Source organism: Canis lupus, chromosome 37 (assembly GCF_048164855.1).
Source record: "Canis lupus baileyi chromosome 37, mCanLup2.hap1, whole genome shotgun sequence".
Classification (NCBI taxonomy): Eukaryota; Metazoa; Chordata; class Mammalia; order Carnivora; family Canidae; genus Canis; species Canis lupus.
The window spans coordinates 14,670,359-14,689,938 of record NC_132874.1 but is presented as its reverse complement, the minus strand read 5'-3'; the positions used below and the strand labels follow the sequence as shown (position 1 = coordinate 14,689,938).

Below are 19,580 nucleotides of genomic sequence, written 5' to 3'. Positions count from 1 at the left end.
GAAAGGGAAAGCACTTCTAACCACAAAGGCAAAAACAGAAAGCCAATTGCAAAAGAGCAACTTAACACGCATTAAATTAGAATGTGTGTAGAGATCTTGATGTCCTTCTTGAAGTCTTCAATTCCATAATACACAAAATAAAGGTATGACTCTTGAAATCAGAAAAAATAAAAGCATGCATTTAATAAAAAATATACATTTGTTCCATTAACATCTCACACCAGGCCAAATACCACCCCCACCCCACCCCACCCTTGCTGCCACTTAGGTTGACTTTTTTGGCGTGTTTGTTATATTTCTAACCTACTTTCAAAAACTTGCATAAATCCATGTGTGGATGCAAGGTTGAGAAAGCCCACAGCATGATTCATCTCTGGTCCTAGGACTCACTAAGGAATGATCTGTAGTGTTAGATGTGCCCTCTTTTACTTATCCCAACTATCCCAGTATTTTTGTCTTGAGAGACATCGCTCTTTCATTAGACCTAACTCCTATACTCTTATTTTACATTTGTTTCTTCTTCTTTCCTAGCATGGCATTCTAAATTTCTCACAGAGGGTTCCAGGTATCCCATATTCCCAGCCCCATGTCCCATTGGGCATGCACATACATAGTATGCTTCATCTAGCATTGCTATACTTGGTACATCCATGGAACTCTATGCTTTCATTTTCTCTCTACCTGGATTTTTGTTTTCTCTCTTTTCCACCTAACAAACTCCACTTTCTTTAAGAATCGAATCAAAAGTGATTTTATGCATTATCAAGCCTTTCCTAATTCCCCTGTTAGAAGGCACCTCCTCTCCCCTCAGCTGTCACAATAGAGTACCTACACAACCATGTCCCACTTTTTTTTTTTTTTAAGATTTTATTTGTTTATTCATGAGAGAGGCAGAGACATAGGCAGAGGGAGAAGCGGGCTCCCTGCGGGGAGCCCAATGTAAGACTCGATCCCGGGACTCTGAGACCATGCCCTGAGCCAGAGGCAGACGCTCAACCACTGAGCCATCTAGGCGCTCCACACCCTTGTCCCACTTTATCACATTAAACCCTAGCTGTATGTAGTTTCATCCCCCTGACCCCACCATAGGGACCCTGAGGGCAGAAACCATGTCTAATTCCTGTCTCATTCAGCTTCATACCCCCAACATTCTGCATGGCGCCAGAAATAAAGTAGAAATTTGTTTTATGATGAATGAATGATATGGTAAATGATAAAATGTAAACTGGTTATTGTATTCTCCCATGAACTAGTTTTTTTTAAAGATTTATTTATTTATTTATTTATTTATTTATTTATTTATTTATTCATTCATTCATTCATTCATGAGAGACACAGAGAGAAAGAGAGGCAGAGACACAGGCAGAGAGAGAAGCAGGCTCCATGCAGGGAGCCCGATGTGGGACTCGATCCCAGGCCACCAGGATCACGTCCTGGATGGAAGGGAGGTGCTCAATCGCTGAGCCACCCAGGCGTCCCCATGAACTAGTTTTTAATTCCTTAAGGCAGAGGATCAAATTTGGCTTCTAGGAGAAATAATTACCATTTCAAGACATACTTGTTTTATGTTTCACTTTCCAGCTTCTTATATATTGGAATCTGAAATCTGAAACATAAGATTTCCCATAAAGTGTCCATAAAGAAGGTCAAGGAAAATTCTAGCCTTTGGATTTTACTTCCTCTTCTTATCATATATTTAAAGGTTCAGGTGTTTCCGGTTATCTGAAAGTGAATAATAAAACCCTAGAGGTTGTACATATCTGTCTGGATTAGTTTGTTTATTCCTCTGACAATGGCTATATTATCCCCATAGTTTCAAACAGCAATCAGAAAGCTCCCAGAGCATACATCAGGTTTTCAGTGAGCAACTTATTTACTTGGCCACAGAAACTGGACCACCATATGCTAACAGGCTACTGGTTTTCTTTCTTTCTAGAAGGCCACATGTAAAATCCTACTGAAACATATTCTTGCAAGTTTGGGGGCATTCGAAGTAAAGGGCTAGGCTGAAAGGTCCAGTTTGTTAACTGGTGATCAACAAGTGACTTTTATTGAGGATCGTCTGAGCCAGATACTGTCATCTGTTCTCTCAGAGTCAATGTTCACAATAGCCCTATATTACACAGCATTTTTTTTATATTATACAGTATTATGATTATTTTAATTTATCATTATTTACAGGTAATGAGAGAGCATCTACGAAAACTTAAATCATTTGCCACAGCTCACAGAACTAGCAAATCAGACAGGGACACAGACAAAACTCTGCAGATTCCAAGCCTTCACTAGGCCAGGTATCTCCTGGTAGTAGAAATTTGATAAGTCAACAAGGAGTGACAGTGGGTTTTTATCAGAGTCTTTCCAGGCTCCTTACCACACTGCACTCATAGTGAAACAGCACATCCTCTGGCCGGGAGACAGCCAAGAGGCAACAGTGTGAGCTGGTGCCAATCCCACCCAAGGTGATCTGTCCTAGTCTGCAATCAGCTCAGGGCTTTCGTTCTTCTGAGCAGCCCAGATTTTCCAACTGCCTCATTTTCATGGGCTTTCAGCCTGCTGCTTTTTAAAATTTCCTGATTTGTGTGTTTCTTCCCCTTTTGCTTATTTGGGTAGGAATGAGGAAAGGCCACGTACGTCCAGACACTCCAGGAGGCCCAGGGGTGGTCAAGTCACCCCTTTCCTTGCAAAGCCCTTCAGGGCAGAGCCTGGCTGACAGCTGACATAATCTCACATACCAACTGAGAAACAAATAAACAGAGGAGGAGTTTTTAGTAGTAGCCACGACAAAAGAGCAAACAGAGAAGCAGCTGGACGTGAACAAGTCACCACAAATGGCTTTTGCAGTCACGCAGCCCTGCTGGCCTTAAACCTGGAAGAACCTAGAACTAGTCCTTTAAACTATGACTGGCAACTAAATTCCACCTGCTTAGCCAAAGGCCGCAAAGTTGGCCCCCAGCAAAGCATGAAAGAATGTAGGGTTTGTGTCTGGACCTTCGTCCCCCACCCCTCATCTCAGCAGTATTGTGGGGCGTGTCAGCTGATAAGGGGTTTCCTGTGTCACTCTCCTGCAGGGACAATTTGCCTTTTGACACCTGGAACGGGGAATCCCCCAGTACTAATTTACTGTTGAATATTTATTTCCTCTTGTGCCGCTCTATTTCATATATTTTTCTCATCCCAGTTAAGATTGATGAATTATTTCACCAAGCAAGCACTTGAAGAGACCTCTTCCATTCCAGACACTATCACATGTAAACTCTGGTTGCCTGTGCCCGTTTTACTTGGGTAGGTACCTTCTAGTGGGATCCAGACAACGCCTAGAGATGCATGGGCCATTTGGACTCAAAGGAACATTGGAGAATTAATAGTATTAATAATAACAACTAGGGGGTCCCTGGGTGGCTCAATGGTTTAGCACCTGCCTTCGGCCCGGGGTGTGATCCTGGAGTCCCGGGATTGAGTCCCACATTGGGCTCCCTGCATGGAGCCTGCTTCTCCCTCTGCCTGTGTCTCTGCCTCTCTCTCTCTCTCTGTGTCTCTTATGAATAAATAAATAAAATATTAAAAAAATAATAATAACACAACGTTTATTGTGTACTTGCTATGGGTCAAGACTTTGGCTAAGTTTTTATGTTTTACTATTCCATTGAAAACTCACAAGAGCTCTAATGATCTCCACTTAAAGAAGACATGAACTGAAACAAATGGTGGTTAAAAACTTTCCCAAGCCCACTTATTTTTCTCCCCCATTCTGGTAGAATCATGGTGTCCTTCCTCACCTAGTTCTGCCCTCCTTAAGCCAAGCAGGAACACTAGGGGACTGCCTTGGGTCACACAGAGGGTGACTGGTCTCACTGCTTCCATATTAATGGACTGAATGAAGCCTCTGGGAGTTAAAGTAATGAAGGTGTATATGTAGAGCGTTGGGTCTTAAGGGTGTTATTTAGAAGTTGGGGAAGGGGCACCTGGGTGGCTCGTTAAGCATCTGGCTCTTAATTTCAGGTCAGGTCATAATCTCAACATCCTGAGATCGAGCCCCATGTTGGACTCTGTGCTGAGTGTGGAATCTGCTGGAGATTGTCTCTCCCTCTCCTTCTGCTTCCCCAACCCCTGCTCACATACGTGCTCTCTATCTCTCTCTCTAAAAAAGGAAGGAAGGAAGGAAGGAAGGAAGGAAGGAAGGAAGGAAGGAAGGAAGGAGAAAGGAAGGTAGGAAGGAAGAAAACAAAGAAGGAAGGAGGGAGGGAGGAAGAAAGAAAGAAGAAAGAAAAGAAAGAAAAAGAAAGAAAGAAAGAAAGAAAGAAAGAAAGAAAGAAAGAAAGAGAAAGAGAAAGAAAGAAAAAGAAAGAAAGAAAGAAAGAGAAAGAAAGAAGAAAGAAAGAAAGAAAGAAAGAAAGAAAGAAAGAAAGAAAGAAAGAAAGAAAGAAAAGGGAGAGAAATCGAGAGAGAAGCAAGAGAGGAAGGGAGGAAGGGAGAAAGAGCCCAAAACACTGGGGCCAGAGGAGACCATGTCTTTGCAGAGGGCAGGAACAGAGACTTTTGAGAGGGCGTCCAAGGCTGAGAAGTTTGTGAGCAGCAGCAGGTATGGAAGGGAGATGGAGAGAAGAGGATAGGAGTTTTAAGGAGAATTTCTCAGGGTTGTGAATTAGACCTCCCTCCTTAAAAGTATCTCAAGGGACACAATAATAATTGCAATTACTTTTATGTTTTTATTGATGAGTATGCAGTGTTTCTCTGAGTGGACTGACAAGTCAAGAATAGGCCACATGGAGCCCTGATTCTCAGAGGGGTTGCACAACCAATTTTCAAGCATTTACCGACACCTGTTTTGTCCTAAGGATGCAAAGAGAAAGAAGTAAGAGCTTTAAGATTAGCAGTCTCACAACCAGGTGTCTACCCTTCCATCTGGAATGACTGCTAGACCTTTGGCCTTCTTGGCTGTGCGCCTGCACCCAGGAAGAAATGAAACAAAACAAAGTCAAGGTCCTTAGCTTGGGAGGGGTAGACTGTAACCCACAATGCCCAAAGTGAACCAAAAGGTAACTTAATTCAAACCCTTTATTTGACAAATAAGAAACCTGAAGCCCAGAGGATGAAGTGGCTTCATGGAGCAGGACACCAACAGGGACTGGAGACCCCTGACTGTCTCTTTTCACTGTAGGCTCTCAGGCATTGCTGGGCTGAATCTGGGGACCTCAACATACAATTCCATCTCACTTATCCCTACTCCGAGTGGACAAGACTTATCAGGGACTTCAAGACAGGCTGCATGGAAGCTAGAGACTGGAGGCCCTTCCACATTGCCATGGTAAATGTCTGTGACGTGAGCCATAGCTCTTGCCTAGGCAAGCCTCCTGGCTGCTCTCAAGTCCTGTCTCCCCTTGGATTCTGGTCTTGGCACCGCTTGCAAGCAACTCAGAGGACCCTATCATTCATTCAGTTTTACCTTTCATTGAGGGGAGAGGGGCAGAGTGCTAAAAGACTCTGTTCTTTTCCGGACAGTGTTGACTTCCTGCCTCTCTCCACAGCACATCAATGGGAAGCACACTCCTCCGAGATAAATTGAAACTTGGAAAGATCAAAGGTTCATCAGGAAGGCAGTTCATTCCAGTGATCCATCAGCTGTTTGGGTTTGTCTAGGTGGGTAAAGAAACAAGAATTCTCCTTGAGGTGTCACCAAAAAGCTGCCTGTATGGTGGTGGAGGCCCCATGGAGGTTGGATGGTTGGATGGGCCTCAACCTGGTCATTTGTCAAAGGTGTCCGTCATCCTGACACCTGATTTACTCATATTTTGGGTGAATGGGGAGAAGACATTCTACTGGGCCTAATACCATGTGGGCCAAGCTTTCTCTGTCAGCGAGGTGGAGAGCCTGCCATCCTCCGGAGTATCTTAGTCCCTGGAATTCACTGCCAAGACAGGGGAGAGTGAGGGCAAATTTTGTGTCTCTAATGAATCCTCAAGGCTCTGAGTCTGTCAACACCTGGGAGCTGCAGGAGTCAGCAGGTGCTTCCTTCCTTTCCCTCGGACCCACAGGGACCCCAAAACTCTCAAGTGGGATGTTGTCCTGGAGATATTGTGCCCTGGGGCTAGCCCGGGGCTGTAGACACACCACAGTAGGCCAGTGTCAATGACTGTGTTCCTGGCCTTTCCGACTCCTCTCCCAGAAATGCAGGCCATGCCATGAATTTACTGTGTCATCTTGAATGGGCCTCTAAACTTCTTGGGCCCTTGGCTTCTTCATCTATTCAATAATGATCTCTGCCCAGCTATAGTAGACGTAGGTTTTCCAAAGTGTGATTTGTGCCAACCTCTGCCCCCACTCTTGTCAGAATTCCTGAGAATATTTATTTAAAATCTGTGTTCCTGGATCTCATGCCAAAGAATTCTGATTCAATGGTACTGGGGTTGGCCCACGTATCGGCACTGTTAACAGATACCCAAGGTGACATTTTAATACATCTCACTTCCCTAAATTCATGTCATGGTGGCAAACTGAACCATTCCATTTAGTACTGGATCATGTCATTTACTGTATTGATTTCCAATTATTTTTTAACGATTTTATCTATTGACAGAGAGAAAGAGCACAAGCAGGTGGAGAAGCAGAGGGAGAGGGAGAAGCAGACTCCCTGTGAGCCCAATGTGGGACCCAATCCCAGGACCCTGAGATCATGACCTGAGCTGAAGGCAGACGCTTAACAGACTGAACCACCCAGGCACCCTGATTTCCAATTATTTTAGTCACATAATACAGCCTGCTTTGAGCAGCAGGCAAGCTCCATGAGAGCCAACATTCTAGTCTTTCTCTTTTTCAAAATTTCCCTGCAGGGGAGATTGATTAGAATGGAGCAACAAGGAACTTATTAGGGTGACAGAAATATTAGGGGTATAGGTTACACTGGTGTATCCATTTGTCAAAGCCCACTGAATTGTGACACAAAGAATTTGAATTTCACCATATCTAAGTTATACCTCAATTAAATAATTAACTTTGAGAAGAACAACAAAAAATGCTGACTCAAAATTCCCATATAGTTAACAGAAATGCAGCCAGCTTGAATCAGATATGCTTCGTTTGAGGGACACTGTCAGCAACATTGGAAAAGGCTCTGCAGCTGGCAATTTCTTTCTAAGCTAAACCCTTTCCCCTTCCTGATCACCAATGGGTGGCAAAGCCAATCTCAGGGTCAGCCCTTGGAGTGGGGACTGGTATGGACTCCAGAGTGCCTCTGGGAAGCACATGGAGAGGAAGGAGTGTCCTGCCCATCCCCTCCTGGCACCAAGAGGGTCTGAGACACATGTCTGATGTGCAACCAATCAGCCCCAGCTTCTGCCCTCTGCCCACCACCAACACCACCCCCCCAACACCCCCCCATCCCCGCCCTGTCACCAAGATAAGGCTGCCCAGCTTCATTCCAGACATTTCCCTGGGGCTGCTTTCCTACATGGAAATGTGCATTGCTTTTTTATTCAGTCCACACTGATCAAGTATCTCTGCAGCAGGCACTAAAATGAATGAAAAGTGGTGTCTGTCTTCAAACCCTCATAGTCCCGGGGGCCAGCTAAGTAAATGTGCAGTCTGAGGGCAGGATGTGAAGCATCTAGGTGGCTCAGTCGGTTAAGCGTCTGCTTGGCTTAGGTCATGATCCCAGGGTCCTGGGGTGGAGTCCTGCATGAGGCTCTCTGCTCAGAGGGGAGTCTGCTTCTTTTTCTTCTCCCCCTCCCTTTGTTCCTCCTCCCTTGCTCTCTCTTTCTCTCAAATAAATAAATAAATAAATAAATAAATAAATAAATAAAATCTTAAAAAAAAAGTCTGATGGCAGGATGTGAACCACAGTCACAGGTCCTATGAGCTTGTGACCCCAGAGGAGGAATTCATCACTCTGGGGGTGGCGCCTGAGGCACAGAGGAAGGGGCTGGTGGTGAGCTAAGAGGGTTGTTCCAGGGAGAGGGGGTGGTATCATTTAGTTAAGGGAGTGGTGAAAAAAAAGGCTTGGGTACAGGCTAGACCACAAATTGCCTACTGACTTTGGACTTTATCCTGAAACTGCCTAGTCTTATTGGTTTTTGTTTTGGTTTTTGGTTTTGTTTTTATTTTATTTTTTTCAAATACAGGAGTGACACACTTTGTCTTTTATTTTCCTCCTCTTTTAAACTAAGGAAATGCACAGTAATTTCTACCACTCTAGTCTCCACCCCACAGTGAGTGAGAATGGCCCTGAGCTCCAGCAGTCAGATGTCCTTGGGGGCCACCTCCTTCACCACTCCCCTTCCAGTCATGAGGAAACCCAGAGGCACAGCATATGGACCTCAGTTTCTCCCCAAACCAGCTGAATATCTGAATCCTGATCTTCCACGGTTATACTTGGAACTCTTAAACTTCTAGTGACTTCCACTCTGGCTTGTTCAAGAACCGGTTCTACCATTTCACCAGCAGGAATGCACAGCACGATCCCATTCATCCCAAGGTGTTTTGTCTGGTAACCTCGACGATGACACCAAAGAGCTGAGAATAAGAACATTTCCAAATATATAAAGTCAATGCCATTAGATCCATACTGTAGACATGGTTGGCATGTATTCAGCTACCCAGTCCTTTATTTGGAGGCTGGTCTGCACCTATTAAACACAATTGGGACAAGCCTGGCACTTTCCATTTCCAGCCAAGGACAGATCAAAAGTAACAGCTCAGACTAGGGGAAAGATCCAACCCCACAGCAAGCAGGTGAGGGGGAGAATTTAAAAGTCACAACCACCTGCAGCAACGGATGAAAAGAGAGACAAAAGTTCTCATAATCCCCCTTAGTCCTGGGGGCATTTCTTTCCAGTGGAGCAAACATTTTCATTGCCGCAACGAAACAATCATTTTAATAAGCCATCACGTAAAGGCTACTCAGGTTTGCTGGGCACTGCTTAATCAGGCAGGGACAGGTGCGATATATGTCAGAAAAAAAATACCATGAAGATGATTATAATATGAAAATGTTAGTGCTTCAGAGAACACATTTCAGTTGTCCGGGAATTCCATTTATGGGGACTGGTCACTCCGCAGTTGTACAAATGAATGAAGCATTTGTGCATTTGTAACCTCCACCGAGTATCAGGTGATGGAGCCGCAACAGGTACAGGTAAGCTTACAAACGGGAGTCTGAGCCTTTCCCTTCCCACAATATCAGCTTCCCTCCCCGCACAACCAAATGCTTAGGGAGGGCTGCTTTACCCTTTTAACAGTAACAGGCGGGGAAGCTCCCTGGTGCTTACTCGAGTCTTTCCCAAACCTGCAAGAGTAGAAGGCGCTGTTTCCTCCCTGCCCCTCAGAACCACACTGGGAAATGGTTTTGTCTCTGTGCCCAGGAGTACCTGTTCTTAAATCAAAGGATCAATGAATCTCATACGTGAGCATCCAGTTAGTAATCCAAGCACCTGTCTGCTCTGTCCGCGACACTCAATAAAACGTGGTGCAGGTGAGTGGTTGGTGAAGGTGACATTCTGGGTGAAGCTGGGGTCCTTGGCTGAAAACCTTAAAGCTTGAAAAGCATGGTTGGGTGGAGCTTTGAAGAAAAAACTTACGAGCTGTTGTTTAGTTTTTTGGAATAACACTTCATGCTGGCAAAAAGCTGTCCAGTTTGATTTTCTTCAGCAATTATTCTTTGAAATGTACAAAATGCTCTCGAATGTACTACCTTATTTTTTTTAAGATTTTACCTATGTATTCATGAGAGACAGAGAGAGGGAGAGACAGAGACAGAGACAGAGACAGAAGCAGAGACACAGGCAGAGGGAGAAGCAGGGTCCATGCAGGGAGCCCGACGCGGGACTCGATCCTGGGTCTCCAGGATCACTCTCTGGACCGAAGGCAAGCGCCAAACCGCTGAGCCACCCAGGGACCCCCGTACTACCTTATTCTTTACATTCTTTCCAAAGCTTCCAAAAGTTTTTCCTTTCTTCCGACTTTGACTCCTGACTTAAAAAAAAAAAAAAAAAAAATTTGCACATTCAGAGGAATAGCCAGTCTGTCTGTAAATTGAGTTCATAAAATGGAAAGCTCCTCATTGCATAACTTGGGGTTTTCTGAAGTCTCCTTCTGCTGAAAAATTAGCAAGATGAAAAGGGGAAGATGAAAGCATTATTTTCCTTCTTCATGTTTCACTGGTATTTTCCAAATCCTTGCACTGTTGCTTCTGTTTATTCGGGTCTGTATCGAGTCAGGGTTTTGGATTAATTCTGTTCAGTGACGCTCCATGTTTTCCTGTCTTGCTTTGAGTTAAATCATTGCAGCCCGAACAGAGGAGAACACGAGGCCAGGGATCAAGAGAACTGTGCTCAGGCCATTTAGTATCTTCCTATTTGGCCTTCCTCGGCTATAACACGAGACTAACCCAAGGCCCCACATTGCCTCGCTCACAGGTAGTGTGTGGTTGGTGGGAAAGCACATGTGAAGCATTTTCAAAGGATGGACCTTTATACATCACACAAGATTTCATTATCTAGGACAGTAAGGAATTGAAGCCCACTGGCAGAGAACAGGCTACGGCTACTATCCTCTGGGAAACTGTTAGTTAACTTCTAAGCCAGAAAACTCGCAGAGCTCATCCATGCAGTTTTTGGTTAAAATGTCAAGTTCCATGCTTCTTATCACTTTATTCAAAAGCAGCTCTCTTGAGAAATAGTTGGCATGATTCAAATTATTGGAACTGTATTGCCTTAGACATCCACCCCTGGGCATTGTCAGAAGCAAGTGTAAGGAGAGCATAAAGGAGAGTCCGCTTACATTTGCTCCTCTCCTGGAATATTTTCTCTGTGCAAGTTTTCTGATTTCATTGTGTTTGCAAAAGGGTAGTGATTACTCAGTGACTGAAAAAAATATATATATAGAGAGAAATGAAATCTCACCATTTGTAAAGACATGGATGGAACTAGAGGGTATTACACTAAGCAAAATAAGTCAATCAGAGAAAGACAATGATCATATAATTTCATTTACATGTGGAATCTAAGAAGCAAAACAGAGGAAAGGAGGGGAAGATAAAATAAAATGAAATCAAAGAGGGAGCCAAACCTCTTTGTCTCAATTGAGACTCTCAATTCTAGGAAATGCGCTGAGAGTTGCTAGAGGGGAGGAGGATGGGAGGATGGGAGGATGGGGTAATTGGGTGATAGGCATTAAGGAGGGCACCTGACGTGATGAGCACTGGGTGTTATATGCAACTGAGGAATCACTGAACTCTACTCCGAAACTAACAATACACTATATGTTAATTCATTAAATTTAAATAAAATAAAATAAAATAAATTTTTTAAAGGGGGTAGTGAGACAGCCAGATGCTTCTGGTGGGAATTTCTGTAGACGTTGCTGCAATCAGACCCACGGTGCCTAAAGATACCTTTGGACACAGTTCTTGTCTATGTGCAAATTGTAGCTGCTAACACGGGGCAGAGAGACTGCGTGGGGATCTGCAGGTTGGTTTCCACCTTCCTGGCATTCCTAACCTGGGAGTCTGCGGTTCGGGGTGGATGCTTTCTTTTGTCCTTATTTGCCTGCCTCTCACCTGCTTTACCAGCCAGCTGGCATTGCCCCCGCCTCGCCTGCCTGCTGTTGACTGGACCTGGGGATGTGTTTGGCTTTTCACAAATTGTAAGTAATTATTAACTCTGTGGGGTCAGTTATCGTTTTATGTTCATAACATTGCAGGGGGCTTTGAGATGCCGCAGGTTGATAAGACCTTCGGAGGCAGTTCTCCTGGGGGCTCCCGGGAACCGGCGGATGGGGCCATGGCCCCACACTGGGACTGACCCAGTTTCTGGAGGAGGAAGCGCTTTGCACTGGAAGGCAGGGAGAGCCCTCTGTCCCCAGTCTGGCTTCCTGATCTCATGCCAGGAGCCTCAAGCAGCTAAAATCCTTTAGGCGACAAGGTTTGGGTTTCACTTGGAGCTGTCCTGTTTGGTGAAAGCAAGCAGCCCGTTCGCGTACATTTTGGACCGTTCCTCTGCACAGCCCGAGGGCACCCTGCCACCTGTTGTGCCACCTGCTTGGTGTGGACAGCTGGGAGAAGAATGATTCTAGAAAGGCTCCCACAGTCCCTTGGCTGAGGCCATATATTGAGAGTTCTCTTGGGGCAGATACCTTTTGGGCTCTGGGAGACAGGGAGAGGGTTTAGAGGGCCAAAAGGAGAGGGAGCTGTGGACAGCTGCCCCATGCTTGCCCTCGAGTAGTGAGAGCTCCAGCACAGGGACAGCACCTGTGCCCACAGAGCACTGCCAGAGGTCATGCTTCACCTCCCCGACTTGTCGCACGCAAGTCTGGGAGACACAAATAAGACTGAACTCTTTCCTAGAGGCTCCATGCCCCCAGTGAACACACCCACAGACATCCCTGTATAGTTGGTTGTAACTCATTCAGAATTTCTAAGCATTCTGTGTTGATTGATATGAAAGCCAGTGTGTCAGTGATAAACACTAGTGGGAAACTGGTTCACCCTTTCCTGTAGCCGAGGCTCCACACTTGATTCATCTGTTGACCCTTCTGGCCAGCTCTCCACCCTCTCTCTGTAGCGGCTCAGGGATCTTTTGAGCAGTCCCCACCCCTAATCAAAGCCTGCTCATAGGAATAAAGCCTAAATCAAATCCACTCACACTAAAAAAACCAATATGTTACCTCTTCCAACAATATTGGCATGATTATTATCCTTTTTTTTTTTTTTTTTAAGATTCCACTTATTTGTTCATGAGAAACACAGAGAGAGAGGCAGAGACACAGGCAGAGAGAGAAACAGACTCCCCAATGGGGAGCCTGATGAGGGACTCGATCCCAGAACCCTCGGATCATGCCTGGAGCTGAAGGCAGATGCTCAACCACTGAGCCACCCAGGTGCCCCTGCATGAATATTATCCATATGGGGAGAAAGAAGTTTCAGTCAAAGGAAAACATATCTAATTGTAAGGTTTTGAGAGAAGTGGAACAAGCATGTATTGAGTGTCTACTATGTCCCTGGTATGCTGTGCACATGATCCAGTTGAATCTGTAAAACAAGTCATGAAGGAGGCAGTTTTATACTCACTTCCTCAAAGAGTAAAATGAGAGTAATGTCTCTAAAGGTACATCATGGTTTCAACCTGAAATGGCTTCTGGACTTCATTGTTAGACCCCTGGCTCATCAGAATCCAGGATTCGAGCTGCTACCAGAAAACGGGAAACTGAGTAAGTGAGAAGAGAGAATCGAGGTGTTTCTCCTTGGCTTTGGCCAGAGCAGTGTCACTTGTGTACGTTTTAAATCATGAATTTCAGGAAAGTTTCTGCATTAGGAGTTCAACTAGAAAATAAGTTTAAAATATCTTCTTCGGCAAAGAGGAATTTTTTGAAGTCATTTAAGCAAGGATATGCAGGGCTATATTCATTTTTTAAACTGTCACCCTGGCACTGTGTGGAGAATGGATCGAGCCTAGAACCCGTTGTGCAGAGGGCCCAAACTAAGGCTTATGAAGTTAGAAGTTTGTGAAGACATGAAAACAGATGCGAGAGATGCCGAGGAGATCAGCCTTCCAGCCCTGGTGACTCCAAGCCTGGTCTTTGGACCAGCAGCCTCAGGCACCACTAGGGAGACTGTGAGAAATGCAAATGCCCAGCCTCCTCCCCACCCCTACCAGCCATGAGAGCAGAATTTGCATTTTGACCAGATCCTCAAGGGATCCCTATCTTCCTCCCACTTGAAATGTCAGAAGCATTGCTTTAGCAATGCCTCAGCTCTGTTTGCCTGGCAAAGGGGAATGAGGAAACACTACATGATGACTTTGACCTTCTGCTCGGTCATCCTGAAATAGGTGGCCTGTTGGAAGAGCACTTTGCCTCAGCAGCTCAGTTATGGCAAGGCCTTTCTGGTGCCAAGGCATCTATCCAAGTGAGCTGGCAAGTAATTGCACTGGCTAAGGACCTAGTTGCTCTCTTACTATATTCTCCCTTTCTCTGTGGGTACAGATTTCTTCAAGCATCTAGGACCATCTCCCTGGATCTGGGGTGTCCTACTGAATTGGTCCGTGGTAAACCTTTTCTGCCTAGATTATTCTTTTTTTTTTTTTTTTTTAAGATTTTATTTATTTTTTCATGAGAGACAGAGAGAGAGAGAGAGGGGCAGAGACACAGGCAGAGGGAGAAGCAGGCTCCATGCAGGGAGTCCGACGTGGGACTTGATCCCAGGACTCTAGGATCACGCTCCGGGCCAAAGGCAGGCGCTAAACCGCTGCGCCACCCAGGAATCCCTGCCTAGATTATTCTTGACTTTCTTTTATTCTCTCCCAACATTTTCTTATCTAATGGTTTATTCTCTCCGGGCTCACTGATGTAAACTAAAATGCTGATGGCAAGGTATCTTCCTTCTTCAAAGAAATATTTCAGTGTTCACCGAACCTTAATTCACTGCCATTAGAGATAAGACTATTCCAAGCGTGGAGTTAATGAGGTAACATTTGGAGGCATGGGGGTCTTTAAGATCTGCTAAATGAGACGGCACCATGTCCTGTTGTTCCTCCACACATACCTTGTGCTCCTGAAATTCTTGATCTCAAGGGACTGTGTTCATTCCTATGTGGAATGTGATTCTCCAGCTCTCCTGCTGCCTCCAGCCTGAGGTAGGTACCCCCACCTGTGTGGTCCCCTTGGGCATACCTCCATTGGGGCGTGCTATCACACTACAGCTTGTTGATTTACATGTCCCCCCCTTGATTCTGTGTCTTTTCATCTTTACACCCTCAAAGCATAGCAGAGTGCCTGGCTCACACCGGAGGCACAATAAATACTTGTTAAATGAGTCAATGAAAGAATGTGTGACTGTGGATGAGGCTGGTTTTGGGTGTAGGATGGATTTGGGGAATCAAAACGGTAGTGCATTCAGCAGTTTGGGATCAGAATTCATGAACTTCTTGATTTATGCTGAGATTAGGAGCTACTCTGTATTCTCAGATTTTGAGTATCTCCGAATTACTCTTAATATCCTAATGGGCTTATCTGGTGAACAATAATCTAGAACATTCCTCCTGACCTTAACTTTTCAGGCAAGCATTGAAACCTGCTGCTCAGTTATTTTTCCCTAATAAACTTGAATACCTCTGACTGCAAAGTGGGTTTGGTCACTTATTTTACTTTTATGGGTGTTTTATTCTTAGTTGCAGAGGTATTTTTAGTATGCTTTTACTCATTGAACACTTAGAGCCCAAGGAACAATAGACTTGCATAAGTTGACTCTGGCCAACTCTATTTGTGAGGGAATTCCTGGCCTTAAGAAGTGATGGACTCCTACCCAGTCTAGCCACCTCAAACGAATTCCAGGACAATACAAGGAATGTCAAGAATAGCAGAGCAGGAAAATACTTCTGTTGCAGCTTCAGACTTGAGGGATGCATTCCTCCCCACCTCAACTTAATAATCTCCCTACAGAAGGAGGAAACATAGATCCCTGGGAACAAAGAATGATGGAGTATGTGGGTACACGAATGGATACATGTGCATTTTGTTGTCACTACTGTAATCAATGATCCTCTGTTGTTGAAAACAGAGATTATAATATTATCCTGATTGACAAGCAAGCTTTGTGATTTATCTTCTAGTGTTCTCTACTAATGATCCTCTGAATATAGTCTACTCATTGCTTTTTCCTTGCCTTTCATTCTTTATCCTAACACCTCTGAAATGTAGTTCTTGTTCTGCATGCTCCCTACCCCCATGGTGGCCATTTCTTCTTTATTTCAAGGCTCCATTCTCCCATAGCTCTGCTCAATGTCACACAGTTCTATGTGGTAGCACATTGGTCTTTTCTGGTCACTACTGCATGTATATTACATAAGAACATTGAAAGTATCTTTGAAAACAAGCCTCCCCCCCCCACAAAAAAAGAAAAAGAAAACAAGCCCCAAGCTTATTTTCAGCCCTCTTTTCCCCATGACGTGGTAATAACACTGGGCTTATTACAAATCACAGATGCGCCACCCAGATGAATCAAGACCATTTTCTTGTCCTCTAGCAGAAGGATGGTGGCTGGCTTCTCTTCCAACATTGGAGAGAAATGCCTTAAATTCATGCTCTGATCATCCGAGTTAGATAGCATGCACATGGTTAAGACTGAGATGAATTGGAGCTCCTGGAAATGATGCTTGTCGGGAAGAGAGAAGCACCAAAGGCCTCCTTTGCCTCTTTTCAACATTTCTTAAAGCCAATCCCAACTTTAGTTACACTACTTCTAAATTAAGATACTTCACCAGATTTCCTCTTGTGTCTGCCATAGTTTTGCCAATCCCCACAACAATATTATTTCAACTGTAACAGAATTTTTGACTAGGTTGAAAATTGACCTACGGAAGGCAAAGTATACCTGAAATGATTAATATTTTTTCAAGTTTCTATGTTGCATGTCTTGGGTTAAAATGCAAGAAACTAACTTTCGACACAAAAATAGGTGTCTAACCCTGGCGTGATCATGAGAAAGCAACAACTTTTCACTGTGTGAACCATTTATATGTCCTATGAATAGCCAAAAAAAAAAAAAAAAAAGAAGAAGAAAAAGAAAAAGAAAAAACAAGGAAGAAAAAGAAACAAAAAATGAAACATCATATCTAAATCAAAACTGTACTAATCAGATCTTAGTGACAATGAAAGATTTTTCTTTTTTAACATCTCTGGAATGGGCACAAACATAATATAGGGGCGAACTGCATTGGAAGTCCCACATTGCAGGGGCACCTGGGTGGAACATTTGGTCAAACATCTGACTCTTGATTTTGGCTCCTCACGGCATGATCTCAGGGTGATGAGATATATCCTGGGAGTTGGGCTCCAGACTCAGTGGGGAGTCTGCTTGTGATTCTCTCTCTCCCTCTGCCTCAGCCCTTGCCCTCTCTCATGAGCATATGCACTCTCTGTCTTGCAAAAAATGTCCCATATTGCAGAGAATATTATTTCAACCTCTAATTCAGTTATTTTTCCTTTCCTTTTCTTTTTTCTTTCTTTCTTTTTCTTCTTCTCCTTCTCCTTCTCCTTGGGGGGTGGTATGTGTGTGTTTTGTTTTTTGCTGTCTGGAAGGTGAAAAATCATATAGTTCAGTGACATAAAGTCTGAAAAATTTATTGGAGAAGTTCCTAGAAGAAAAGTCCTGCTAGCTTCTATGTTCCCTGTTTTGCTCCCATGAGAACACTGTGTACCCTCCAGAGCCTAGGGGGGTCTAATGAGGCTATATTTTTTCCATATCCACAGTCAGCTACTTAGGGGCCTAAGAGGTAGAGCACATGTTCCTACTCTTTTTAAGAGGGATCAGACCAGATCTTGTTATTGCCCCTTCAGTTCTGCTACTCTGCCTCCAGTAATGCTCAGGATTTGGTAGTTTAGGGGAAAAGAACGCCACTTATGCCCCTGGACAGGTATGACATAATTGTTGTCCGTGGCATGCCAGGATTTTATCAATTCCAGCCTGTGATCGGTTCCTGCCCTGAAGAATGTGTTCTGATTGTGTCTACCACTGCTGGCACATCTACAAATAAGATAAAAACACAGTTGTTAATCATCTGGCACCTTTTAAAAAGACATGATTATCCTGCTGTCTAGCTTTTGGTGTTGTTAAGGTCTGACATGCAATTGTGAGACGTGCTAGTGCTTTCCTCTATTGGCTCCAAATCAGGGATGATCAAATGTTTCAGACCAGAGCTCAGCCAGATCCTGAGCTGCAAAGGCTCCTCTTACCTGGCCAGAAAGTGGTAACCCCTTCCTCCCCCAGTTTCTCCAGGTTTATCCCAATTGTCTCTATCATACTTCTTCTCAAGGGCACATGTATAAATAAATTAAATGCATCAAGAAGATAACAAGTGTGTGTAAAACAGTCTCAACTTTAGGTAGTAGTGAGCCTTATTGATTCAAGATATCTTAGGCCAGAGAATGGAATGGGATTATCCACCTTTTTCTTTCCGTTTCTCACATTCCAAAGGTTAGTTTGGTGCTGCCCAAATGCCAGACAGAGAGCGTGCCCAACACCAACTAGAACAGCAAGTTGAAACCATCATTTTCTCCCTCAGATAGTCACCCAATCCCAAATGTCCCATTTGTGTGACTAACACCAGTACCCTCGGTGTGACCTTGAACACCTGACTTTCTTTACTTGCTGAAGGCGTGGGGCATCTCTTGCTCATGATCACCACTGCTGACCACCCACAACAAGGCTCACATCTGGATTGTGAAAGCAGCTCCTACTCTGTGTACCTGCATTCAGCCTTTCTCTCTGCCCTACCCCTCCTCTGTGTCTTCCAGAACAAGCTTCCACAAGTGCTGTTGGCAGTGCCATCTGGTGATTCAATAAAAAGTTCAGCCAATTGCCTTAGATCTCTGACAACTGACTATTTTAAGTTCTTCTTTCTCTCTTATTTCTCCTCAACACTGCCTGTTTCTAGCTCAGATAATGGGCTTGTTCTTCGCTTCACAGAACTGGCTAGATATTTGCCCTGAAGGCTTCGTTCAAATCTTTCCACTAGTCAGAGCTTCTCTCTTCCCCTAATCTCCTTGCCCTCCTCAAGACCCGAGTTTCAGCTCCAGAAGATCACTGTCATTAACCAGTAGACCATTCTGATGACCTCTTCATTTTGCTTCCTTGTCCCCTCGAAGGTTTTAGGTGATTGACGTTAGAGTCAATAGCAAACCATTTTGACCTGATGATATTTTGTTTCATAATTACTCACGAGGCACTCCTAGTACATTTGGAGTGTACCTTGACCAAACTGTCCCCAACTCAACTACGTCATAGAAAACTTTTTGAAGTCAGGAACATGTTTGTCTCCTCTTGTCTTTTATGTAAGCCACCCCCTCAACAAAGACATGTATCTATTCAGCATGCCTTCAGCAAATGTCCATAGATGTATAAGGACTGCAGGCACAGGAGTGAGGAAGACAGACCCAGTCCTTGGCCTTAAAAGCCAGTGGGCGTATAGAGCTAATATTCTGGGACATAAAAGGAAAATGAGGTACATAATTTCCAAAGGAATAAAAAAAGCAAGGGTGATAGTTTCATGAAAAGTGGCAAGGGGGATGGGAAAGTCACATCTAATGATTTATTTCATGATACAACAATGCAGGTAGAGAATAACATGGCAGGTCATGAACACAGCCCATCTGCCAGATTCTGCAGACCTTCTATGTCCTCTCAAAATAGTAGGACCAGTCTTCTATAGAATACCTAGGAGTAGGAGTTTTCTATATCTTGGTCTGGTAATGGCTACACAGGTGTATACATATATAAAAATCCATCAAGCTGTGCACATATTATAATTCGATTAAAAAGGTCCTGTGTGTCTGTGTATGATAAGGGAAAATTGTAAGAAGAAAAGCAAAGTAAAAATTTGGCTGTCGGCATGACCTCTTACTCCCATAAAACTCCCCCCAGATCAGTCCTGCCTAGATCCCTAGGACCTAGGTTGGAGATACTTTTGTGGCCATAAAGTGCAGAGCCATCTGAATGGATTCTTGTTGCATCTCATGTGAATCTTGAGGGGAGCAAGTGATTCTTAGATACTGGAGGATTAGTAATGAGCCTGAATATCAGTGCAGTGTTTCTG

At 44.2% G+C, this 19,580-nt stretch overlaps 1 long non-coding RNA gene across 1 annotated transcript in view; it reads left to right on the top strand.

Annotated features, from left to right (window-relative positions):
- The first annotated feature begins 11,567 nt into the window (after nt 1–11,567).
- Nucleotides 11,568–19,580, top strand: part of LOC140626104 (uncharacterized) — a 98,568-nt gene continuing 90,555 nt past the window's right edge. The window contains exon 1 of the long non-coding RNA XR_012025319.1: nt 11,568–11,637. This is a non-coding gene — a long non-coding RNA (uncharacterized lncRNA). The remainder of the gene's footprint in view (nt 11,638–19,580) is intronic.